Source organism: Bos taurus, chromosome 29 (assembly GCF_002263795.3).
Source record: "Bos taurus isolate L1 Dominette 01449 registration number 42190680 breed Hereford chromosome 29, ARS-UCD2.0, whole genome shotgun sequence".
Lineage (NCBI taxonomy): Eukaryota > Metazoa > Chordata > Mammalia > Artiodactyla > Bovidae > Bos > Bos taurus.
In genome coordinates, this window is record NC_037356.1 from 47,885,306 (window position 1) to 47,901,273 (window position 15,968).

General features: G+C 59.4%; 1 protein-coding gene and 1 long non-coding RNA gene across 5 annotated transcripts in view; both read right to left on the reverse strand.

The window, feature by feature from the left end:
* SHANK2 (SH3 and multiple ankyrin repeat domains 2) overlaps positions 1 to 15,968 on the reverse strand; it is a 561,554-nt gene that overhangs the window by 327,495 nt on the left and 218,091 nt on the right. The gene's annotated exons all lie outside the window — the stretch shown is intronic.
* Positions 2,215 to 8,531, reverse strand: LOC132344213 (uncharacterized). Its single transcript, XR_009493380.1, has 2 exons — positions 6,297 to 8,531; positions 2,215 to 5,730 (listed from the first exon to the last, which is right to left on the reverse strand). It is a non-coding gene; the product is annotated as an uncharacterized lncRNA (long non-coding RNA).

Sequence of the window (15,968 nt, forward strand, 5' to 3'; positions counted from 1 at the left end):
CCAGGGGGTCAGGGCAGGGAGCAAGCCAGATGTGGCCCCGTCCTGAGAATCAGACCATGAACAAGCAAGAACAAAAGAGTGATCTAACCCAGAGGAGAACCGCGGAGGGCAGGCAGCCGCCGTCACAGCGCAGGGCAGCTCCCAAGTCAGACGACGGGACCTGGGGGTAGAAGGGACCTGGGCCAGGGGCTGCCGGCCCCGAGGACCCTCTGGGTCCGCAAGGATGATGCCCACGGTTCTCGCCCTGAGACTTTAGTCACCAGATAACACACCAAGGGCATCGGTCAGGGGGCCTCTCCTCGGGGTCCCAGGCCTCGAGTGGCTCCCCCAGCAGCCGCTCCGGCATCGCCTGCCCCTCGCCCGGCAGTTACCATGGAACACCTGGGGGCATCGGTCAGGGGGGCCTCTCCTCGGGGTCCCAGCCCTCGAGTGGCTCCCCCAGCAGCTGCTCTGGCATCGCCTGCCCCTCGCCCGGCTTGGTCAGGGGCCCTCTTCTCGGGGTCCCGGCCCTCGAGTGGCTCCCCCAGCAGCTGCTCCGGCATCACCTGCCCTTTGCCCGGCTCGGTCAGGGCCCTCTCCTCAGGGTCCCAGCCCTTGAGTGGTTCCCCCAGCAGCCGCTCTGGCATCGCCTGCCCCTCACCCGGCAGTTACCATGGGAGGGGGCCACACTGACAATGCCGTCCCTGCCTTGCATGAAGTCCCCGCGCAGCCCGTGTCCTGGAGAGGACTCCGAGGCACACATCGCAAGGTAGCTGTCCAGGGCTACAGCCTCTCAGCCAAACACGAGCACCAACCGCAGACGGCATAGCTGGGCTACACGCTCCCTGCCAATGGGAAGGCAGGAATAGGGGAGAACTCGGGGCCAGGGCACCATGCTTCCCTCTGGCACCAGAGTGGGGAGATGGTTTTGGAGGACCTGAGACACGGGAGAAGGGACAGAGGAGCCTAGACCCACCTCTGCGAGAAGCGGGTGATTAGCATTCTGGGGCCAACGAGATGGAAACGCAAACCAGCAGGCAGATAAGACCCAGGAACATCCAGGGCTGACATGTGGCTACGAAGAGTTCCAAGTGTTCCCGAGTTGGATTTTCAGAAAGTCACGATCATGGTTTACTGCCGACCTCGGCTGGTTTGAGGATTCGAGGGCAGCGACCTCCAAGGAGGGACGATGAAAGCAAGTCTTACCTCCCTGGTGGTCCCGGGGTTAAGAATCCGCCTCCAATGCAGGGGACTCGGGTTCGATCCCTGGTCCAGGCAGACTCCACGTGCCTTGGGGCAACTAAGCCCGTGCACCATAACTGCTGAAGCCCAAGCACCCTGGAGCTTCTGCTCCGCAGCAAGAGAAGCCTGCTCGCTGCGGCTGGAGAAAGTCCACGCGCTGCTGCGAAGACCGAGCACAGTGAAAAAGGCATCAACAAGAGCTGAGCGAGAACTTCTTATCAGTTCGTGAAAGGAGGCGGGAGCCAACCACCCAACCAACCCACTGCGGGCCCCTCTGGGTGTGGGTTTTCCTGGGTCTGCCCCGTCACCACCGACACCTGAGCTTCTGCAGAAAGGAGCGTATAGCACGGAGCCCCCGAGTCGTTCCCAGAGGCATGGGCGGTTCTGGCCGGGGCAGCACCAGGCGGGCACGAGGCTCCTAACTGCCCATTCTTGCCAACGGCCACCAAACGTCACCACATCCTGGCGGACGTGCAGGGATGCGGCTGGCGGGTTTCAGTGGTGCCAGCGATGGCTGGCCCTCCTTCCCACCTCCCCGCCACCTGGATGCCACGTCGACGGCATGTCTGTCACCACTTGGCTCCATCCGTGTCAACTCTGGGTGAGCACTTGGGTGGGACTGCCAGCTGGACCTCCACCCTCCCACACTAATCATGCAGATCCAGCAGCCTGCGGGCATTGGATGGCATAATGGAAACACAAACAGCCAGCGTGACAGGAAGACTGCTCCTCTCTTACTGTCAACTGCATGGCCAAGAGCCTGCAGGAGAGGTGGGTGCTCGCCTGCCCAGAGTCAGGATGACTCACGGACACGGGCCCCGATCCCGGAGCTGCGCGACCTGCTCTCGGACAAGCCTGGGTTCCCCCCACGCCCTCCGGGGGAGTCAAGCCAAGCCGTGTCAACTCTCAGGACTCAGTCCCTCCATCTGTGAAGTGGGGCTTGTACTACGACGACGAGTCCCTCCAACACCAGCACTGCAAGCCAGGCAGGGCTCCGACGACTCGAGCCACCCAAGGGGCTGGTAGCTGTTTATCCCCAAGACACAGAGGAGACAACCGCAGCACCGGCAAGGTGAGCAACTTGTCCAAAGTCACACAGGCCCAAAGGGGCAGGGCTGAGATGCAGACGGACAAGACGGGCTCCAGAGTCCGTGCTCATAGCTCCAGAGTCCAGCTGCGCTGTGTCCACGCCTGGTTGAGGGGAACGTCCGCTCCCCCCATCCAGGAGGAGGACCACCTCTTGGGAACTGCCTGTGCCAGGCCTGGGGTGTCACTGCAGGCCACGGGCCCCAAGGCAGACAGTCCTGGATATGGGGGAGCTCCTTCTCATCCTCAGCAGGTCTCTTCCACTCAGCCACCTGCTTCCCACCCAAAGTGCCAGTGTCCTGGGACAGGGGGCGGGGCTCCCAGAGGCAGAGGCCGTGTCCAGGTGGGCACCGTGAGTTACTGGCTGAACCCCCTGAAATTCATCTGTTGAAGCTCTAACCCTGGCACCTACAACTGTGACTACTCGGAGGTGTCACACCCTTACTGGGGTGGTTAGGGTAAATTATGAGGTCATACTGGTGGGCGTTAACCCCACAGGACTGGGGTCCTTATAGAAAGAGGTCAGGACACAGACACACTCAGAGGGACGACCCTGGAGGACATGGGAAGGAGACGGCCATCCACACGCCCAGGAGGGAGGCCTCAGGAGGGACCGGCCCCGCCTGGATGCCGGATTGCAGCCTCCAGGACTGGGAGGGATAAACCCCGTTGTCTGAGCTGTGGGGTGGCCTCTGGAGCTGAACGGTACACCACAGAGCCCCAGGGTCTGGGCCAGTCCTGGACTCACAGGAAGGACGGGGACCATGCCCCCAGGCACCGACGAAGGGAATGTGCCACCCTGCAGTTACGAGCCTGTTGGGACCCACAACTTCACGTGTCTCACCTGGCGGGTAGGACTGATGCTTCTAGACCAGGCTCGCTCTGTGAGGGGCCAAGCAAGCTCCCTGAAGACCTGTGGGCCACCCAGCCTGCCTCTGCCACCTGGATGCCCGTGGCATCCGCTCCCAGCCAGGCTCCAGGGCACAGAGCTCCTGAAGGTGCCGGCTGTGCCGCCCGCCCTGAATCTGGGGCTCAGAGACTGCTGAGTGACTTGAGCACATCACGCCCAAGACGTTGTCTTGGACGTGGGGTGAGCAGGGCATCGGGCTGCCGAGTGATGGGAGCTCCCCTTGGAGCTCCAGCACGGCCCCGCTGCTCTGCCACCGCTGCAGGGGGGTCGCCTGTTACTTCCAGCGGTTTGTATCCCATCCCTCTGCTGCAAGTCCCTGGGCCCCTTCCTCCAGGAAACCCCCACAGGTGATGCACGCTGAGTCCTGGGTCTGACGCTGTCACCCCCTCCCCAAATTTGTGTCCCCCCAGAACCTGTGACAGGACCTTATCTGGAAACTGGGTCTTGGCTGCTGTATTTAGTTGAGATGCAGTTTGACACCGTGACTGGTGTCCTGACAGGAGGAGGACGCCCGGGGCACCATGGAGGGGATTTTAGGTCAAGTGGAACCGCAGGATCTGAATGCCGGACCTGCGTTCAGGCTGCAGGGCTCGGCGGCAAAGGGGAATGGAACCAGAGCCGAGACCACCAGTAGCCGCTGCCAGGGTCCCGGTGACAAAAAAACAGGTCCAAACCAACGGGAGGCGAGGGGGCAGATTCGGGAGATATTCAGAGGGAAGGCAGACAGGAGTCCAGTGGATGAGCTGTCAGGGCGAATCTGGGGCGGTCACGGTATCTGCTCCCGGTGCCCTAAGTGAGACGGCGATGCGAGGAGGAGGGGCTGCTGGCCGGGGAGGTGGTGCGTCTGTTTTCTAGGGATGCAGGGACAAAGCCCCACAGACTGGGGCTTAAACAACAGACGTATTGTCCCAGCGGGCTTCCCGGTGGCTCAGGTGGTAAAGAATCCACCTGCTAGTGCCACAGACACGAGTCCCATCCCTGGGTGGGGAAGATGCCCGGAGAAGGGAGAGGCAAACCCCCACCACCCCAGTACTCTTGCCTGGAGAATCCCATGGACAGAGGAGCCTGGTGGGTTATACTCCATGGGGTCGCAAAGAGTCGGATGCAACTGAGCAACTAACACACACATCGTCTCAGTCCTGGAAGTGGGAAGTCTGAAGTTAGCGGGGAGGGGGGGTTCCCTCGGGGGCTGTGGGGGGTTGGGGCAGGAAATCTCTTCCCTGCTGCTGCTGGAAACTTCTGGGTCACCTTTGGGGATCTTTGGTGCCTACTGAATTGGCCAAAAAGTTCGTTTGGGTTTTTGATACCCTCCAATGGAAAAACTGAAATGAATTTTTTGGACAACCCAATAGAGGCATCACCCCGATCTCGGCCTCCGTCTTCACAAGCCGCTCTGAATGTGTGCAAGCCTGTCTCCACAATGATACGGACATCGGTCCTCCCGGGCTAGGGCCCACCTTAACAGCCTAAGTTAATCACCTCTGTAAACACCCGATTTTCAAAGAAGGCCACATTCTGAGGCATGGGGCATCAGGACCTTAACATGAAACACAGTTCAGCCCCTTACAGATGGCAGCCTGGGGTCGAGGGGCCCGGCTACCTGGTGGGTGGGTCCCACAGGGGTCAGAGGACAGCTCTGCAGCCCCAGGCACAGAGGGTCGGGGCGCCGGGGAGGACAGAGGGCAGACCAAGGAGGACGCAGCCTGCGTGGGCCAAGCTGCTCGTACCAAGGCCACGAGGACCCCAGACCCTGGCAATCCTCTAACCCATCTGTCGAACCAGCCAGGCAAGAAAAGAGGAAATAGGCGTTTGAAGAAATAAAGATGACCGTGTCTCCGAAGGGAAGAGAAGAAACCCTGAACCCAGCTGAGGGAGCCACACCCAGCCCTCCGGGGCCCCTCTGGGGTTTAATGGGAAACTGTAGACACATGCGGCAGGAGGGGGCTGCGGGTACACAGGGAAGGAGGCAAGGTCCTTGTCCGACCTTGACGGAGAGAATCTGAAGGCCTCTGCGATTTCCACGTAAGACTCCCTTTAATATTTAAAGCAAAGACGACCCCAGCCTCAGAGACAACACCGTCTTGAAAGGATCCTTTGAGACCCTTAAAAGGTAGACCCGGGTTATTTTGAGGTTAAGAACACTTGTTCATTCAGCAAATACAGATCCAGGGCACCGTGGCTGAGGAGCGCGGGGTGGGCGTGTGTGGGTATTTTCCAGTTGCTGACTTTGTCATGCCGATGCAGCCCGTATGCTGTCTATTACGCGGCACCCCGGTGGGTCTGGGCCGAGTCCCGTCATCAGTCACAGGCGGGCTCCTGCAGGGTGTGGATGGATGGACCGTCACCCTAAGTAGGGTAAATAAAGGCTATAAATAGCCTCAAATCAGTTCAGGTCAAGTTTGACTGCCGATGAGGCAGGAGCAAAGCTCTCACTTCTGAGATCCTTTTTCGGATGAAGGGTGTGGATCCTGCGTATTCCGACGGCTGTCCCGCGAGCCAGCAGGGAGCTCGGGCTGTGGAATGGACAGCAGGGTGTGGGAGCAGAGACACCCTACCCTAGAGGTCCCTGCTCCAGCCCTGAAGCTTGCAGAGGAGCGTTAACAGCAGAAAGGGAAGGAAAACAAGTGAGTGAAGAGGAAACACGAGCGGGAGAGGCAGCGAGCTGAGGGCTCGGGGTGGGAGGACAAGGACTCTCCAGGAAGGGCCCGGCAGGCACACCGAGGGCCACAGTCTTGGTGCACAGGGACCACGGGGAGGGTGACCAGCCCCTGGGCCACGTGCGGGCCAACCCTCCGGCGTGCGTCCTCCAAGCCCCAGACACCACCTGATTCCTCCTCACTCCTTGCAGGGCCAGTTCAAACTGAATTGTAGCCATTTTCATTCCACCACTGTCTTAAGTGTCATGCGTGGGCTCCTCTGCCTGGTGTTGAAATCTGGGGCCACACTCGAGCCGGCAAAGTGTGGGAATCTCTTGGCTCAGGAAGGGAACCCACGATATCCCCAAAGAACCCGTCTCCTTGGGGCAGGCCGAGCACACCTCTGCTGTTCATCCCTTCTCACGGTCATTCACCGCACTCACCATCCTCCACTCAGCCCCAAACATCAGAAAGACTGAAGACCCTCACAGACACTTCCAGAAAGGGGAGGCGGCAGACAGTCCCCCAAGTCCATTTGGTGCCTCGGCCCCCAAGGAAGGCAAAACCCGCAGCCTGGATCCATGCTATTCAGAGGCCAATAGCTCGTGGTTCCCCAAACAAAGAGCCGTTGCCATGACGACTGTAGCATCCCAGAGCTCAGGGGCTATTCTGAGACACCGAGCCGTGAGCTCTACCTTCACGTGCATCTGATCGGATTGGCTTCGCCGGTGTTCACGCTCTGCAGCAAGGCCCCTGAGCAGCCGGAAGAGGGAAGTCTTCCAGCGGCCGACACTCACAAAGCCCCCCAGGAGCGGTGTGTGCTCACGAGACAAATGGATGCAGCTGCACCAGACACAGAATGAGTGAAGTAAGACAATGGAAATGGCAAAGATTTCAGGCCGGAAGTGGGCAGGATCCCTGACCCTTCAGCCAATGGCTCGGGGCAGGTGGGAGATGCTGCAGACATCCAAGGCTATTTCACGAGAGATGCTGAGCACCTTCTTCAGCATCACTGCCAGGACCCAAACAGAGGGCAGTGCCCACGGAGCCACCATCACCCCTCGCTCTCATCGTTTTCCCCAACTTTTTGCCAGTTCACATAAAACTTTGCTGTGGTCCACGAACGCCTCACAGGATCAGGACACTAACGGGTGGGTCAACAGTTGGGTTTGTTCCCAGCATCCGCAACCTGTGGCCAGCCTGATGGACACACCATCCTCCCCGGCACCGGATGGTCCATGACAGAAACACGTGTGACCAGAAGGGTCTGGGGAGGGGGGCTGGGAGGCGGGGCTTCAGCACAAGGCCTGCTTGTGATAGAATGAAGAAAATACATGTCTACACACCTCTCCCGACGTTTATCGGGTGCCCACTCTGTCCCAGGCCTTGCAGGGAGAAGGCACTCATGACCTTGCTGCCACCCACAGGCGTCCCCAGCTCTGAGCGACGGTGGTGCAGTTCTACTGGAGCAGCTCAGCTGAGCAAGCGTTTAGAGGCAAGACTTCCACTCCCCGGGCCACGGGCCTGGCCGCCCCAAAGCTCTGACCGCTGCTTAGCCTGGTCCATCCGAACCCGACAAAGACCCTTACCCCCAGGCGTTGGAGAGTTCCAGAAGGACTCAACAGTCCTTCACACCGGCTTTGGTGCTGTCTAGGATCTGTCCACCTGGCAGAGGGGCACAGATGCCAGCAATTGGAATCTCAGCACGGCTCCACGAGAAATGAGCAAAGACTATCGCATGCTCCCCACCCCCACCCCAAGCCCTTGGCCACACAATCCTATCAGCCCTTCCGCATCGCTATTTCATCATCTGCTCTGGGCACTGAGAAGGATCTTGATAAAGTTGTAACATGCATGCTCAATCTCTAGGTCATGTCCAACTCCTTGTGACCCCATGGACTGCAGCCCACCAGGCTCCTCTGGTGGGAGAAACATGTGTGACCAGGGATTCATGGGGTTCTCCATGCCATTTCCTCCTCCAGGAGATCTTTCCGACTCAGGGATCGAACCCAAGTCTCTTGCATTTCCTGCAATGGCAGGTGGATTCTTTACCACTAAGCCACACGGGAAGCCCTAAATTCGCAACAAAAGGAGGAAAGCACAGTGTTCTGAGCACTTCTTTCCCCTTCTGAAGCACATCCATGTCGAATTTGTCTTCCACTTGGTGGAAAACATCTATAAGAAAGCTGGGCCCATGATGGACGAGGGGTAGAGTGGGGAGACCTGGGCTGGACCCTGAGCTCACCCCAGTTGACAAGCAATTGAGCGATCTGGAACCAAATTTCTCCAGGAACCACCCACTGTGCCCAGCACCACATGTCTGCTGCCTTTCTCTGGCGTAGCATCCTTCCCCAACCCCGCTGGCCGCAGGATGACCACAGAACCTAGGACTGGCCACTGGCCAGTGATGAATGAAGGTACCACAGTTTAAGACAAGGGCTGGCCCTGCCCCCAGCCTGGGTCCAGCCACATCCTGCCCCCGCCACTCCCCAGGCCACAGTATCTGTCCTGCCTTCCCTTTCCAGACCCCTGTGGGCCTCCCTAGAAGACACTTTCTGGGGCTACTTATGGTCCTTTTCCTGGAAACACCTCCACCTGGGTGGCCTCCTTGGTCAGCGCAGCCTGATAGCCCCGGAGATGAGTGCAAATTGGAGTCTGTTTTGTGCCTAGACCTGGATGACTGAGGACATCATCACCCACAAGCCAAGACGGGATGACTTTTCTCTTCTTCGGCCTCATCTTTGCCCACCTGCTGCTCCCTCAGCTCCTCAACGTGTCCCTTCTAGCTTGGCTAAAATCGACACGTCTTCTGTGCCCACATGGACGGCTTCTTCCTTCTCAAAAACCACCTTAGCGCCTTTCCACTCAGGCTCATTAAACCCAGAATAGAAACCTTCTCTGCATTCAGTTGAATTCCACCCCACATAGTCTTCCAAACCCTCCGCCCGCGTATGAGGCTCAAATGCTTGCAAAGCCCCGAGGAACTTCAAGAAAAGATGCTTGGTTCTATCTATTTGAATCCAGGCCTAGTCATGAGTCCCGGGCACAGCCGTGGTGCAGAGTGGAGATAGCGCTCACGTCTGCAGGGGCTGCTGAGATGGCAGAGACGCTTGGGGCTCCCCCAGGATCTCGGGGACGAGTCCAGATAGAACCCACGTCCCTCTGGCACTTGGCCTGATGCTTTTTTCTGGTCCCCCTACACAGCCGCCCTCACACCTTCATGACAAGGAAACTTCCCGCGCCTACTTGCCGACATAGTTGAGATGGACATGCTCCAGGTGGTTCTATGCAATGAAGTCCAAAGATTTCAGGCTGCGCATATTTCCCTAAAGGCCGCCTGGGGCTCTGCCAGGCTCGCTGAGAATGGATGGGTCCTTAAAAGCAGGACACGGGGGTGGGGACCCCCTCTGCGGGCATCAGGACACTGGCCCGACTCGGGCCTTGTCTGGGGTCCTGTCGTCCCTCCCAGACTTGGTGAGTCAGGGAGCCCACAATGAAAGGACGTAGGTGGGAGGACAGGGCGGAGCAGAGCCCCAATGGGACCCCGCACTCTCGCCGTGGTGGCAGAGGGAGGCTCCAGGGCTTGAGGCTCGCCAGGCGTCTGGGAAGCTGCCACCCGCCGCACGCCTGCCTGCTTCCACCTGCTCTGTTGTCATTCAGCAACTGGGTGCCTGGCAGCTCTGTGGGGACAAGTCAGGTCCCAGGAGCTGCGGACGGGGGTTCCCCATCCAATCCAGGGGTCCATGTACCCCGACTTCTGGAAACAAGCTTCTACTCTGAATGGGCTTTCGAGGTGGTTGGAGACATTTAAGAATCCATGTGCAATGCAAGAGAACCAAGTTCGATCCCTGGGTCGGGAAGATGCCCTGGAGAAGGGAATGGCAACCCACTCCAGTATTCTTGTCTGGAGAATTCCACGGACAGAGGAGCCTGGGTGGCTACAGTCCATGGGGTGGCAAAGAGTTGGACACTCACTGAATGCTGAAGGAGAAGGTGGGGGGCACCTGCTGGAAGACCCACAGGGAAGGTGGAGGCGACCCGTGGTGGTGGCTGGGTGCTGCGGGAAAGCTCGCAGCTTGGACAGAGGGTGGCGGGTGCACGGGCAGCTGCCGTCTGATCTGCGTGGAAGGGCCTGGAAGGGAAGGCGCCTGGGGGTGTGGGCCCGGGGCAGCTTGAGGGCCCTGGTCTGGCTGGTCCGTCCACCCCACGGGGGTGCCCCAGGCGGGGTGAAATGACTCAGTATCCAGGGCTGAGGACTGAGCAGCCTCCTGAGAGCCCTGTTACCCAGAATTGCAGGTTCCCATCCCCAGAAGGTGGGGCCACCTGGTGGGGTCCCTCTGCTTCCTGTGGGGAAGGGGGCTTCCCATCCCCCTACTCAGGCTGGGCCCATGACTTCCCGGGGCGGCCTGGGTTCCGGAGGCGTTTACACAGACTCCTTCACATGGAAGTCCAGGCTTCCCTGGGGTCACCAGCTGTCACCCCTCAGGGGACAATTACTTCCCCAAACACGACCTTCTAAGGTCTCACCATGAAGACGGGGAGGGGTGTGCACAAATCTTAAGACGGGGGCGCCTCTCCCAGGAGCCTGGCCTCTCCTCCTCCCAGGAGGCCCTGCCAGACTTTCTCTCCGGACGTGGGGATCGAGGGTGGGCAGGGACTCCCAGAACCTGGTCTCCTTCCAATGTACTGGTCCCTTCGTCCATGACACAGACACGCTTAACTCACCAGGGCCAATGGGGGCTCTGAAAACCAACCCCAGAGGGACACCCTGAGATTGGGGTTGGGGGACAGGTCAGCCGGCCTGGAGGAGGTGGGGGAGGGGGAGAGGAGGAGAAGGGGCTGCTTCCCTGGGAAGAGGCGGGGAGCCCCAGGGATGGGGAGGTGGGGGGCTGGTGAGCCCAGGGTAAGGCCACTCATTCAGTGCATCTTGGAGCAGCCGGGAAACCGGCTTTCCTGGTAAAAATGGCTCAGACACCAGCCTGGAAGTGGCCGGGGTGTGAGGATGCTCTCCTTGGAAGGCTCCATGGCTACCAGCAGGCTCTGTGATGGGACCTGGCGACCTGGTGTCATCAGGAGACAGGACAACAGGGGCCAGGGCAACTAACTGCGCTGCAGTGTGTCGAGGAGCACGGGCTCGGCCGGCAGAGCCCAGACACGCCGGTGAAGTCAACCAAGAGCACGGGCCGGGGCCAGGGGGCATGGTGCCCCTGGGGCCCCCCGGAAGGGGCAGCTGGTCCTCAGGGAAGAGCGCCTCTGTGCCCAGCTTTGGGGATCCACCTGCCGACCCCCCAGGAGGCAGGACCGCAGGGGCACTGCAATGCGGCGGCCGGGGGAGAGTCCAGGAACTGAAGGGGCGAGGAGAGAGATGCGAAAAGGCTGGAGGGCAGCGTCGTGGCGGGGAAAGAATGGCCCAGTCCAAACCCCAGCTCCCCGTGACCCGGACATGGAACTCACGTCTGCGCCTGAAGCCTCACTCTCCTCACCTGTAAAATGGGGACGGTGCCACCTCCCTGGCAGGGATCGCACAAAAGCACTGAGTGCAATCCAGGCGCGAAAGGGCAGTGAAACAGCACTGCTCCTGCTGTTCAGATCAAAGCAGCCTGCGGCCTCCTCCTGCGGGAAGCCGTCCCGACTCTACAGCCCATTGGGATTCCATGGCCCCCTTAATGCTGACCCCAGCCCCTCCCTATTCCCTCCCGCAGGCCCAGACCTTCTCCATCTTTAAGAGAACTAGCCACCAAAAGTCCAGTCCCCCAGCTGGTACACAAAGTCCTGGGCCCGACCCTGCCCGGAGCCTGGGCCGGGGCGTCTACCAGGAGGGCAGTCGTGGCTGGAGAAGAATGATGTGTGGGGAGAAAGGCCCAGAGCACCAGGGGCGGGGAGCGGGCGGGGAGCGGGCGGGGCAGCAGGAAGCAGGGGAGAGACTCAGCCTGGGCCCCAAACACACCTCCTCCTCTCTGGGACCCGCGTCCAGGACAGAGCCGCAGAAGAAGGAGAGGATGGGCCTGGCGGGGCTGGGCTGGGCCCCAGGGCAGATCAGAAAATGGCGAAGGGTCCCAGGAGGCGGGAGGTGGGCGAGCACGGACTCGCCACCATCCGTGTCCAGCCACCACACACCTTGCCCTCGGGAAGGGCGTCTGTGCTCACCCTGTCCACTCCCTGCATCCCGGCGTCCCTGTGAAGGGCAGAGGGCCCTGGATGGGGACTCTAGGTCACAGGGTCAGAGGTGGCCCTCGGGTTAGGGAACCCCTGGCTGGAGAACAGCCATCCCAGGCGTGCAGAGGGGATGTGGGGCGGAGGACCAGACCCAGGGGGCGGAGGGGTGGTCACGGGCACTTAGGGTGGAGAGCAGCCCGGCAGTGGGAAGGCAGGGCGAGGCGGCCTGTGGTCAGGCGCTGCCCCCACCTGTGCTGAACCCCCTCAACACCGCAGCTGTGGTTCCCACACGGGCTGGCGTCCACCCCGGAGGGCGGCCTTGGGGGCCGTGTCCTTAGTTGAGGGGTGGGGGGTTTACTTGTCAAGGGGGTGGGCAAGGGCCAGACTCCTTAAATGTCTAGCTGTCACAGGACAGCTGGATGAATTATGAATGATGACCAGACATTCATGTAGACGCAGAGCATAAACCGTACCCCCATCCCAACTCACAGACACAGATCCTTCCACACAGGTATCTGCTGAATGTTTCCCAAAACGCAAACGCCGTGTAAGTGAGAGAGCGTGTGTGGTGCTTGGTTTAGAACTTTGCTAAGTGGAGCACACGACGCCAGGAAACCGCAGGGGCTGGCAGGGCCCGCCCTGGGCGAGTCCCAGCTGCCCAGGGTGGGATGGGGGCGCTCTGGGGTTTGAGGGCAAGTGCGCTCAGAGGGGGCCGGCCCCACGCCCACACTGGACCCTCCCGCGTGGGACGCTCTCAGAGACACTCAGGTCACTACTCGGCCGTCCCTCTCCGCTTCTTGTTCCGGGACAGTCAGGATGCTGTGCTGATCTTAAAAAATCCCGTGCGCGTGAGGTTATCTGGTCTGTGAATCTCAATGAAGGACCGTGAGGGTGGGGCTGCACCGTGAAGGCTGTCAAAGGCCCTGGGGCCTCGGGGGCTCGGGAGCCAGGGCCCAGGGCCGGGCTCACCTTGAACGGAGTCTCGCAGAGACTGTGCGGTTAAGGCTGTGGAAGACAGGGGGACTGGGGGAACTGCCATTTTTCCTCGTGGGACAGAGCAGGGGAGGGGTCTTCCCCAGGGGCCCACACGGCTCGGGACTGGGAAGCAGAGAGCCCGAAAACACTCAGGTTGGAGACCTGTTCAACGCAGATGGCGAGAAGCAGTAGATGCGTGCGGGCCGCTGGTGGCTCCTCCAGGCACCTCTGGTGGGACAGGCGCTCCAGCAGCCGCTCTTGTCCCCTGCATGGGGGACACCGCTCTGGGGGACACGTCCCCAGGCTGGGCCTGCCTCCAGAAGTGTTCCCAGGCTGAGTGCAAGGGAAGGGGTGCCTGGGAGGCCCAGGGGAGCCTCGGGGGCATGACACCAGCAGTGTGTGACATCTATATGCACCCTGGGCACAGGAGGTCAAGGCCATATGGCCACGGCTGCGCCCTCTCGGGACAGACAAGCGTCCCCAGAAAGCCAGTGAACACAGCGTCTGGGACAGACCGAGGCCACCGTGCATCCCGAGTGGACGCTCACCAGCCGTCGGCCACCCGTGAAAACCCCATCCCGACGGAACACAAGAGCGACCGGCGCGCAGGGTCACGAGCGGACAGCAGCTACCTCCCAGGATTTGGGGATAAACTCATATACCTGATGGTAAGCGTGGGGGAGGGGAGCCGCAGCAGCGGGCACATGACCGCAGCCCGGAGGAGGAGGACGGCAGAGACCCCGGCGGACAGGACTCGGCACGCAGGGAGCCACGCGCCCATGGGTGGATGGGGAGCCAGCACGGGCGGCCAGCGCACATGCCACAGCTCGCCGGCCCCGAGAGGGAGGCGACTCGGAGCAGCATGAGCCGTGACAGCTGACGGCGGGCTGCTCACATCCGCTCAGCGGCCGCGTCTGCTGGGGCTCCATCACACCTCCTCCCCTAGGCAACGTGCTTTGAAAATATTCTCTGGGAATGTGGGCTGCAGCTGTGATGGCTGCACTGTCCCGGGGAACAGACCAGCCTGGGGAAGCCTCACTCCTTGCTCTCAGGAGGGGGGACACACAGCAGTGCTGACCCCAAATGAGCCGGTGTGATGAGATGAAGCAGGTTAGAACGCTGGGTTTCCCCAGGACCTGCTGGCTCTCCGTGCAACAAAGGATGCTGTGTTTACTTAATACCATTGTCTACATCTCATGGTAAGTGGCACATTTTACAGTCCGAATGCCTGGAAACCTGACTGCTTCTTTCAAATTGGATCTATTTTATTTCACAGCAGGTGACAGCTACCAAACAGGTATTTTTTTTTTTTTTTCCTTCAAAGCATCATGGCTCCGTATCAGCCTGGATTTTACATTCTCATACATAAACACACAGACACACACACACACCCAAAATAATACATTAACAAATCTGTTTGAAAACACCACCCTCTCTTCATCGTCTATACATATCTAAAGCGTAATTACATAGACACTCGGTCTCGAAACCTAGCAACAGTATCCAAGCGATCCTCGGGCGGCTCATCAGACACCCAAACTCACACATCAGCTCAATGGGCTTCATTTAAAAAAAAACCAGAACCTCTCACTTCTCTCCCCCGTAGCTGCGGAAGGACAAGATATAGGAAAACAAACCTTGTTCCGCTGAAGAAGAACAACCCATGGCATTTAGTCCTTCTGACCGTGCATGTCCCCATAGAGCCAGGCAAAAAAAAAATAACAAAGGTGGTTAAAAAAAAAAATAGGTTATCTCAGTCCAAAGCTTATCAGCTTGCAACACGCTTAATCTTTGCATGACTATTTCGGACTCGAGCTCCCCAGCTCCCCGACAGCCTTGCTTTTGGGGACCTCCATCCTACAGGAGCCATCGCAAACGCTCGATGGCAAAAGCTTTTAAGACCTGCTGGGCTCATGGACTCAGCCGCAGCTCAGCTGTGGATCACAACACGCAGGATTAACTTTGGTATTCACGGTCGCTTTTAAACCATCACTTTCTCCGAGTGGGCAAATAAAACCACCCAATGGAGGTCACAATTAATTTTTTAAAAGAGGGAGGGAGTTGGGTTTTTTTTAAAAAAAAAAAAAAAAAGAAAAAAATGGAAGCACAGCACCGGTGAGCAGCAACCTGCACGCTGGCCGGGCTGTGAACAGAACGCTTCACGACAAGAGGCAATCTCTCTTTTAAAGGGATAGGGTGGCAGCCACTCGGCGAGCCCGATCCACTTCCGGATCCCGCAGACCTCGGAGGCCCATTCATCAGCTCGCTGCGACCCAACAGGTTTAATGTCCTCCCCCCAGCGCCACATCAGAGCCTCTGAAGGACCCTGATTTCTCGGCGGGGCACTTTTGTGTCTAGAAAACAGAGGCTCCGTGGCTTGAGGTGGGGGGAACACTTGAGCTGTTCAAGGGACTTTTTCAGGAAGGCATCTCATTGGGCTACAGGCAGAAAGTCAGCAACACTGTAATGACTCATTCTGAAGAGTCAAAATCAACCCCATGCCCAACTTGGAATCCGGGGATCCTTCCACCATGTTTTATCTTCAAAAACGCAACCCAACACCACAGAGGCAACGCTGAGTCTTACCGTCATCTCTTCTGAGTTCAGGATCCTGACTCGTGGAGCTGGGTCCCCCGAAACACTGCCCCAGCCCCTGCTGAGCCCCACTAAATGTCTGAAAACCCTGGCAGCAAGCACCATGGGCTCATTCTGGCAGAGTAAAGAGCCCAAAGCGTCAGATGCAGGACCTGAGACCCCACTCTCCTGTACCCTTCTACACCACGGTGTAGCTCAGAAGTCAAAATTTGCTGAAGATCATAAAGTAGAAAGGAGGCCCCCGCCCACCCCTCCCCAGCACCCCTACCGTGATTTCCAAGGCTGTGGCAAATGGCCCCTGGAGCTCCCCACGCAATCATACCAGACGCCCACCACCCGAGAGTCTGGGGCAGACAAAAGGTCACCCCGACGGAGACAGACAGACAGCA